Source organism: Dermacentor variabilis, chromosome 8, assembly GCF_050947875.1.
Source record: "Dermacentor variabilis isolate Ectoservices chromosome 8, ASM5094787v1, whole genome shotgun sequence".
In the NCBI taxonomy this organism is placed as follows: domain Eukaryota; kingdom Metazoa; phylum Arthropoda; class Arachnida; order Ixodida; family Ixodidae; genus Dermacentor; species Dermacentor variabilis.
Window position 1 is genome coordinate 158,620,705 of NC_134575.1, and position 10,541 is coordinate 158,631,245.

Sequence of the window (10,541 nt, forward strand, 5' to 3'; positions counted from 1 at the left end):
CAAAGAGGCAAACACTTAGCCACCAGGGCACACATAAGGCGTCATTACAAACATTTTCTCTGCAAAAAGCCCTAACACTCAGACAACAGGTGGTGGTGGATGGAGCCATGCATGCATTTAAAGAATATAGGCATTTTGTATTTTCTTCTTCCGCAAGATCAAGGCAGGCAGGCTGTGATGCTGTGCAAACAGTGGTGGCCTTCAAAAGAAAAGGAATCCACACAAAAAGCCACGGTACTGTTGAGATGGCAGTGCATGATAGGGAGCATTCTGAAAAACCATACATAAATAGATTGTGTACTTATTGTATTGCAAACTGACGCCGCATGAATATTTAAACATAGCATCACGAATTATTAGACAGTGCTGGGCCATTCAATGCTACCACGCCAAGTGTATCTTGGCCACCTCAGATTTTAGGAAAAAACAGCCCATTGTACAGTTGCAGATTGGATGAAGTGGAGAGTATGATAAAAGCCCGTCTGGTGGGGATGATGCATACTAAAAGGACGAGGTCCAGACACCAACCAAAAATGGTTTAAAATAGTTATTTACGTTTTGGCTCCACCACGGGAGCCTTGTTCACAAGGCTCCCGTGGGGGAGCCAAAACGTAAATAACTACTTTAAACTATTTTGGTCAGTGTCTGGACCTCTTCCTTTTAAGTTGGAGATTGCACACACAGAATACTTCGAGGAAATTTCACATCCTGTGAGCATCGTTATCTTGTAGGCTAAGGTTGAAACATCACGGCACTGACAAAGCTAAAACAAGTGTTTCTATGAATGACCACAAGGCTTTCCAGAATGTTTCATTATGTGATATCGGCCAATAATGTTTTTATCTGCAAAGAGTATCTTCTTATTCTGACTTGATTAAGTATAACAGACCTTCGAGCAATTTCTGAAAAGTGTTTTCATCCAGCTAGGGTGGTTTATAGGTGCAAATAACCAATTTAGGGACCCCTATCTTGTAGTGAAGAAAGAGCTTATATTAGAAAACCTATAGCTGCACTGATTAAAAGTTTCTGAAATTTTGAATCAACTCTTTATATCTGCAGAAGCTCTTTAATTAGGTATTAGGATGCCTTGTAGCACTGACCATGAAAGGAAATCATGACAACACATTACAAAAACTAATAAAATGAATGTGTTCTTGATAATATAATGTGTTGTTTTATTATACACAGATTGTACAAAACACCAGCAGTAGTGCGCATATCTTCAGAGTGCACTTAGTTCCCCAACATAATAATAAATACCGGTCAGCATCATGAAGCAACGCATAGGTACTGGTTTTTTCTTTCACATTGGCCTAAAAACTAATCACATGAGCATCCAGCCATCATATAAACAGCACCTGCTTGCATGAATTCAAGGAACTTTCAGATGTGCAAAATTGTTTAGGAGCTAAGCAATGGGCATGACTACTATTATGGTTAATTTGTTGCCTGTAAAAGTGGTAAATCAGGTGAACTGCTAGTTGTCCTTCCGGTGAAGGATATTGCAGGAAATGTGAGGACAAAAAGAATATAGGAGCTATTTGGAACCTATGAATGTTAAGAAAGAAGATAATATGCGATGTTACCATGCTGACAGACAGTCAGATAAGAGATGATACAAAGAATATATTATATATAGATTACACAGATGCAAGCAATGTGCTTCTTTATTGCTGGAAACTCGGCAGTTACAGAAGTGCTTCATCCCCTGAAAAATATCTTTAGCAATACGTTCACTGCGGAGTTCTATTGAGGATGCATCAGATTTGCACGCTACAAGTGGTTTGGGCTGTTCAGACAGACATCTGGCTTGTGAATGCAAGAGCATGACGAAATACTGGAAGTGCTCCAGAAAAATGCTTACATGGTAAGAGAAAAGACAAAAACAAGAATGTGGATGAAAAGAGCAAACTGCCCCAAATTCTAATTTTAGCAGTGTAAGGTTTTATGAAACATAATTACATTTCTAAGACAAAACAAAATACCAACATGATATGCAGAGAATGGGTGCTGGATATCAAGCGACCTAACTAAACAATTACATACATAAAAACGACACATTCGCTGGAAATTTCACAATACACAACATATAAGCTATGTGATTCATGAGGCACCCATGTCATACATCCATATTCTTCAAGTAACCAACTTCTTTTTTCAAGACCCCAGTAGAAGGTTTATTAATCCAGTTATTGGTTTCTTGGATGGAAAAGACCTAGTATACAAATCTGCACTTCCTTGCCTTATATATTTGCAAAGTGCATGTGTACAGTCAAATGTTGGCACAGTTTGGCATCTTTTGGAATGTTTTGTGAGATATTCAGATGCTGTTACCACCTGCATCTGCGCACAATGCTCCCGCAGCCTGCCATTACCACAAATCCTTGTCTATCCTACGTAATACCCCAGTTACACGGGCACTTTCAAAGTTCTTTGAACAAAAGAGCCTTTACTTCAACGGAGAATGTGCACTGTCACACAGGCACAGCAAAGGAGCCCTACTGGAAGGGAGCTTTGAGTCAAAGGAGTGTGCGTTCATCCTTTGAAACCTCAAGGGAATACTCTCGAGCCTAGAGGGCGTCTGACAGCAGAAAAAATAATCTCTAAAAATATGGAAGTTCTATTTTTACCTCTTCAGAACGAGCTTATAAGTACTGAATACTGTTACTAAAGTACTAAACACTTTCGGGACACCCGCAATCTCCATCATGAAAGCGCCGGTACAGCAACGCCGGTACGGCCTGTCGTCAGCAGCAACATTGACACAACATGGGTGCCACATGCGATTTGGTTCTTTGGTTAGTGGCTGCTAGGCATCCCAGTCTCCTTGACTTATTTCTGCGCGTCTTCTTCCCTTGTCACTTTTGTTTTGTAGTTCTTTACCGCGTTTACGTGGCCTACCGCTGCCTAGCCACAACGAACGAAACAAGGCAGCTGAAGCAAAGGCAACAAACAATCGACGCCAATGTGTGGTGTACGAAGCGGTACACATTGTGGCCATCATTACAATATGTACATCTGTATGTGGTAAAGTAATGCCTTTACCACGTGTGCATTTTGTTTTTATGTTTTTGTTTATTATAGAAAATAAACGTTGCCGAAAAAAATGTGACAAATTTATTATTTGACGCATTGGGCCATATTTTTTTATTAGTTTCGAGGTGATGGCAGCGCTAAGCATACGTTACGGTTTCTGTTAAAAGCTTCAACAGAGACTACCTGGACACCATGTAGCACCACCATATATCCCTTGAACTAATGTCCCTTTGAAAGCTCAATGCTCCTTAACTTCAAAGGACCTTTGGCATGCTCATGTGACTGGGGTATAACACTTGCTGCTGAAGGCATTAAAGACACTCAAAGGTGCCTCAAAGACAGGCTGAGCATACTGCGCAGGTTAGCGTGTTAGCAAGGCCTGAAAAACTTGCAGGAGATTGCAAAAGATGTCAATACATGGCAAAATACAACAGCACAAAATACTCAGAAAATGTAAAGCTAAAAGTGCACATTGATATATATGGGCCTTCCCAGAAAAACCAACAAATGCAATAGCACACCTTCTATTGAAATCTCGAATAGAAAAATTGATTACTTGAAAAAGATGACGGTACACGCAAAATAGAATGAGTGATGTATCTTATATGTCACGTATAGTAAAATTTTGCTGAATATATGAGCCTTTCATGCATGCATATAATTGCACTCATGTACTAAAACAAGTTCACGTGCAGTGCTCATCCTGTGCATTTCATGTGTTTCATCTTATAGTGTAGTGACTATGTTTCCTAATGCCAGTAACCAACTCTCCCAGCTTTCAGCAATAGTATGCCAGATTATTTATTCTTAGAATATGATAGCATGAAAAAACAAGGAAAGAGACCTATCAACAGGACTAGCATCAACTACAAGCTGATTTTGCTCCTGGATGGAAATGAGTGTTAGTAACCGTAATCATTACCAATGTTTCAATGAGGGAGTGGGTGAACCCAGAACACGCACGAAGAACAACTACAGTAGCCACATGGCTGAACATATGAGCCGTGGGTGTTTCCCTATCTTCCAGTACATGAGGTTAGTTGCCAAGAGCCCTGACAGAGCTGAGAGGGAAGTAATTGTGGTTTTCCACATTAGCAAACAAAGATTGTCATGTGTGGGAAAATAATCGCCATCTCTCATCAAAAACATGTAATTTTTTATGGAGCACTTATCCTCGATTCATTACACACATTGTGTTAGGTCACTAATTTCTTTCGCTACTGTTCCTAGTGCCCCTTACAAGATTAACCTTTTCCATGCCAATTTTATTTTCAGAAAACCACTCAAATTTCCAAAATATTTTTATTAGCAATTCTTTGTGTAGAGTTTTCATTACTGCAATATCAGCAGTTCGATTACAATTTTCTGCTGCCTTTTACTAACTGTTTTTCAAGTTTTTAGGTTGCAAACAGACAAGGACGCAGAAACAGTCTACATGAAGCATATTTTTTGGAAGAAAGTCAAGCATGCTTTTGTTATCCTCCATGAAACATGTTATTACAGGAAGTAAGGTGGTTAACCGAGGTCCCGGATTTTTATTAGTCATATCATAAGAAGCCAACAAATACTGACACCAAGGACAACATAGAGGAAATTACTTGACCTTAATGAATGAAATAATGAAACGATAAATTAATGGAAATGAAAGTGGATGAAAAAACAACTTGCCACAGGTGGGGAATGATCCCACAACCTTCGCATTTTGCGTGCGATGCTCTACCAATTGAGCTACTGCGGCGCCGTTTACCCACCTACTTTCTTGGGTATTTATGTTTCCTTGTAGAACCCTGGTAGTGTTAGCCAGCGTTACCACTCACAGACCTTGGCGGCAGGTGTGGAACATCCTTTCTGCCGCAAGCGTCACAGGAACATGATCTTTTTGGGTGAAGGCTACCAGTCAATAAAAGCACACGTGCTAGCTGATGGCATCCATGTTACCGGATTCGAGACCCTTGTTATGTAATAAACAAGAAGAGGGTTAACCGAGGGGCCCAATTTTTACTAGTCATATCATAGGAAGTCAACAAACACTGACACCAAGGACAACATAGGGGAATTCACTTGAGCTTAATAAATGAAATAACGAAACAATAAATTAACGGAAGTCGATGAAACAACTTGCTACAGGTGGGGAACGATCCCAGAAACTTCGCATTTTGCGTGCGATGCTCTACCAATTGAGCTACTGTGGCGCCGTTTACCCATCCACTTTCTTGGGTATTTATGTTTCCCTGTAGAACCCTGGGAGTGTTAGCCAGCTTTACCACTCACGGACCTTGGCGGCGGACGTGGAACATCCTTTCTGCCGCAGGCATCTCAAGAACGTTATCTTTTTTGGATGAAGGCAACCGGTCAATAAACCCACAGATGCTACCTGAAGGCATCCATGTTACCGGATTCGAGACCCTCGTTATGTAATGAACGAGAATAGGGTTAACCGAGGGGCCAAATTTTTATTAGTGATATCATAAGAAGCCAACAATCACTGTCACCAAGAACAACATAGGGGAATTTACTTAAGCTCGAAATGAAAGTGGATGAAAAAACAACAGCCACAGGTGGGGAACGATCCCACAAGTTCACTTCCTTTTTGGGGCCGGGGGCAAAAAATGAACACACAATTAACTAATCACTGATCTATCATGCAAGTGATGTTTGCCTATCTCAGTAGTCTATCTAAAGACAGAAAATTAGGCTCAGGTGTTGTTATGTCTAACAGAAAACAAAAGCTTTTATGCGGCAACCAATCAACTTGGAGCCCACAGTAGTAGTTCAGCTTCTATGGCATCTAGCTGTTGAGCACGAGTCAAATAAAAGTTAATGCAAAAGTATTAGTGTTCCATGCTTTTTATGCCCGGAAAAGGGACACTAAGAAAATTAATGAGTGAAGTTAGATTGAAGGTTAGCCTTTTGTAATAACAAATTCATCATTTATAGCAAGAACAGAGCTTTTACAAGCAAGAAAATTGGAGAACTCGAAATTCAAAGGGCACCAACAAATAAATTGAACGAAATTCTGTAGTTTTATGTGCCGAAACCACAATATGATTATGAGGCATGAAGTACGAGGGAACCTGGATTAATGTTGACCCTCTTGGTTACTCTACTATGCGTACAATGCACAGCACACGTACGTTTTTGCATTTTACACCCATGAAAATGCAGCTGCCACACCTACAATTTGATCATCCACCCTCAGGCTTGGCAGCGAGATATCAAACAGCCGAACTCAGAGCCCATGTTTGTCAGCAACCTTCTGCAGTGAGTGCGTCACTTGGTGCTCATGAGGCAGTACTTCCAGCTGCTTCAGCTGCTTTAAGTGTGTGCACTGCTGGCTTTCGCTGTTTAAAAGCCCTTAAAGCCCAACTACAACAAAAGTTAGGGCTGCATAAAAAATGATTCAAGCAGTCTAAATACAAAACAGCATTCTAGCATTCTTGACACCGAGACTGAAATGAATGCCACTATTACCAGTAACTGGCAGTGAGGCATGAATCAGATTGCAGGGCTCCTTAGTGTGGCCTACGAGATAAGGGACCACCTGCAGCTGCTTGCAGTGTGATAATAACCTGGAGGCGATGAGGACACTCGTCATCGCCACTAACCACCAGGTTCATGCGTCGTCTGCTAATACAGTAATAAAAGAATATCAAAAAGAAAATTTGTTACCAGCCCTGCAGCTTTGCCAAGATCACTGCCGTAGTATATACTACTCATTTATTACCAACATAGCCAAAGTGAAATTTCATTGCGTTTGGAATTTAAGCTTTTGCAGTAGGGGTTTTGAGATGTGATAATCACAATGCTCCTGTGCTTTGTGACCGTTACATCACTATATATTTGACAACGCCGTGGCTCTGAGTGTTTTTAGATACATTGATATCTTAATTCTTTTACAACCTAACTCTAATATGACACATAAGAATAGAGTAAATAACATTTGAAAGGTTTTTAATGGGCACAGAAAAGGAGTAATTTTTACACATGAGACACGCATGGCGAAAGCATTGTAAGCAAGGCTCCCACGTGTTTTAAAATAATTTTTCACCTTGGTCGGTGTCAGTTCTGTTTTTCCCTTGACCCTTCCTAACCGGACAAGACTTCGTCAGACTCAACTTCATTAACCCATTGACAATATGCTGCGTATCCTAGGTAAAGATTTGATGTTCACCCTAAAGCATGTTTGCCGAAGTTAGCAACTTCAAGTTTCAAGTTTATTCATCAACGATGTCAGATTTACAAGAATTATATGCAAAATGAACACTACACAGGGAATCCCAAAGTTACAAACTGTCAGGGGGACTCCCATACATGAAAAAATAATTAAAAAAAGACGATACAGATCAAGCATTGGTTACGGTGGCATTACAGACTAAATAAGAAACAGCGCGAAAAAAGAAGAATTCAAAACTGTTTAGTAAGACAAAAAACTTGCGAAGAAGACTTCTGTAGTGAACAAGCAATGCAAATGTACAATAAAAATATGAGTAATATAACATGTAGTATAATAGCTAAGTCAATTATGATTACATTCACAAAAGTCAGTGGTTGGGATAAAGAGAGTTGCTGCATAAGGTATTTCTAAACCTGATTCTTGAATATATGCTCTGTGGGCGATGATTTAATGCTATGTGGAATAGAATTCCATAGTTTTATTCCCACAAATGTGGTAGTGAACTTACTGTAGTTTCTGCGCACTTTAGGTAAAAGATGATTATCGAGTTCAGAGAACCTAGTAGTGTTAGTATTTACAAAAGTTTCAATAACAAAGCCATCTATGTGTGCAATATTACGAAAGAACTTATAGATCACGGTTGTTAATTTTAACTGAAAGAGCTGATGAAGAGGATGAATGTTTAAACTGCAATAAAGTGGCGTTGCATTCGATAGGAAGTGGCTGAAAGTCATGAGGCGAATCGCCTGATTCTGCATGCGTTGAAGTTGGCTGAGGTGAGCGAGGTATGCGTTTCCCCAGGCTGATATGCAGTAAGAGAAATGGCTGTGAATGTGTGCATCATAAAGGGAATGGATAATGTGTGGCTGAAAATACGAGCGGGTTTTGATTATGGCACGTATTCCAAACGATATCTTACGGACAAGTGACTGCGCATGAAGATTGAATTTCAGATGCCTGTCTAAAACTACGCCAAGAAACTTAGTGCTAACAGATATTGGTATTAAGTTGTTTTCAAGACGCACCGATATAGAGTTCGAAATTAGTGTCGGGAAGGAATGAAAAACCGTAAAAACCGTTTTTAGCGGATTGATGCACAACATGTTCTTTTGACGCCACGAAGTTATGTTATGCAGATCAACGTTAACATTTTGCAGTAGCTCGTCGACATTGTTAGCAGAAGTAAGAATAGCCGTGCCGTCTGCATATAATATACAGTCCGTAGTCGTTAGAACATTAGGTAGGTCGTTGATAAATAGCAGAAACAGCAGCGGGCCAAGGATCGAGCCCTGAGGAACGCCTCGATATATGTTCTTAGCAGCTGAGAGTTTGCCGTCAATCTGAACAACTCGAGTACGATTAGTTAGGTAGCTAGAAATAAGCTGAAGTGCTGGGCCAGTTATGCCGTAAGATTCAAGTTTATGTATTAGAATTTTGTGATTAATGGTGTCACAGGCTTTTGTTAAATCTATGAATACACTTCCAACCAGCAAGCCTTGGTCGATTGCCTTCTTGACTTTATCGGCGAAGGTTAGAAGCTCAAGCTTAGTTGAGCAACCCTGCCGAAGCCATACTGTTTAGGTGATAGTAGATTAAATTTTGCTAGGTGGGATGATAAACGGGTATGAACTAGTCGTTCAATGATTTTACTGAAAAATGAAAGAATACAAATAGGCCTGTAGTTATTCAGAAGTTCACGATTGCCTTTTTTGTAAGCAGGTGTTATTTTACCAACTTTCTGAGAACTGGGAAATATGCCTGCTTTAAACATTTTGTTAACAATATCGGCTATGATAGGAAACAGTTCATTAGAAACTAACTTGATACGTGATGGGTGAACAGTGTCTAGGCCAGGGCCAGTAGACCTAAGCGAAGATATAACATGAAGAACTTCCTTTGCATTCGTAGGTCGCAAGTAGAAAGAATGAAGATTACGAGTCAATGTCGGTAATGGGGGATCTGTTTGAGAATAAAATACTGCTAAAATACTCGCTGAAGGTATTCGCGATATCAGCTGGGTGGCAGTATGTATGTGTCTCAGTTTTTATTTTTGTTAAATGCTCACGGCATTTATTATTTAAGAATTCGTTAATGACCTGCCGATTGCGCCTGGTATTATTGCCATTATTCAAAATCTCGTTCTGAAAGTAATCTCGTTTAGTACATTTAAGTGCTGCTGGAGGCGTGTTAGAATATTTTTTAAACGAGATTTAAGTTCACAGTTAAATGGTTCACAAATTACCCTTTTGTGGAGCCGATCTTTCTTCAATATACATCGAAGTAGCGCTTATGTGACCCAAAAGTAAGAGCAAAGAAATGTTAGCTACTGTATGAATCACCCTACATCCATGTTAAGCCCGCTATTGCCCCAATGTGCCTTGAATAGGCTCTAAAAATGTGTATTCACACAATGCGCAATAGCTTTCGTGCTCACGTTGGCAGGTTCATGGCAGCTGGCCTCCCTTACTCTCATCATCGGAATCTCAGAATCCCTACTGCGAAAACTTCCGGAGCTGAAAGCAGCAAGTTAATAGCACGTAGTTTGAAGCAGCCAGAAGCACTGCCTCATGAGCACAGCAGTTGCGCTCACTGAAGAAGATTGATGACAAATATGGGGCCCCATTTGTGCTGCTGGTCCCGAAGAAACCATCCAAGCTTTTTTCCCACTCTTGAGTGTAAAAATACAGCTGCTTTTAACAAAAGGCGAGCAACACCATTCATGAATTGTGCCATTGGAATGGTTTACCAAATAACCTTTTACTTGTGGTAAGCTCTACACAAGCCAAACTGGATGCTGCACTGATGAAAGGGCAAGAGAACATTTGCAGTATCTAAAAACAAAGGAAGACCAATGTAGGTGAGCACTGTAACACATGCACTTGTCATCCCCAACTTGAAGTATATTCTTGGCAGAAGTAGAAACACGAATGCACAACTGATATCAGAAGCTCTTTTAATATCAAAGAGTGGGAGTGACTGCGTAATTATTAATTTTTTTTATTTCTCACAAGTATGTGTATCCAGCATCCAGTATCCATGCAAGCATCCAGCGCTTGCATGGTTCAACACTTTCCTTTAATCAATCGTTTTTGCCTAGCGCCATTATAGAGCGGAACAATTTACCAGATAGAGTTGTCAATGAGCGCAACCCCATTATCTTCAAGCAGCTGCTTACTGATCACCTGAAACTCTAACCTTATAATGACCGTACTGTGCCTTCATTCTTTTGCGATCGCCGTCTCACATTGTGACTGTTCTGCTGATTTGCTTTTGCATTCTATTCAGTGTGCCTCGGCTTTTATGTTGTTGTTGTTGTTGTTGTTTGTTTGTT

The 10,541-nt window shown here is 40.2% G+C and overlaps 1 non-coding gene across 1 annotated transcript; it reads right to left on the reverse strand.

Annotated features, from left to right (window-relative positions):
* Positions 1 to 4,701: 4,701 nt before the first annotated feature.
* TRNAL-CAA (transfer RNA leucine (anticodon CAA)) lies at positions 4,702 to 4,774 on the reverse strand. The gene has a single exon. It is a non-coding gene; the product is annotated as a tRNA-Leu (tRNA).
* Between the last annotated feature and the right edge of the window lie 5,767 nt (positions 4,775 to 10,541).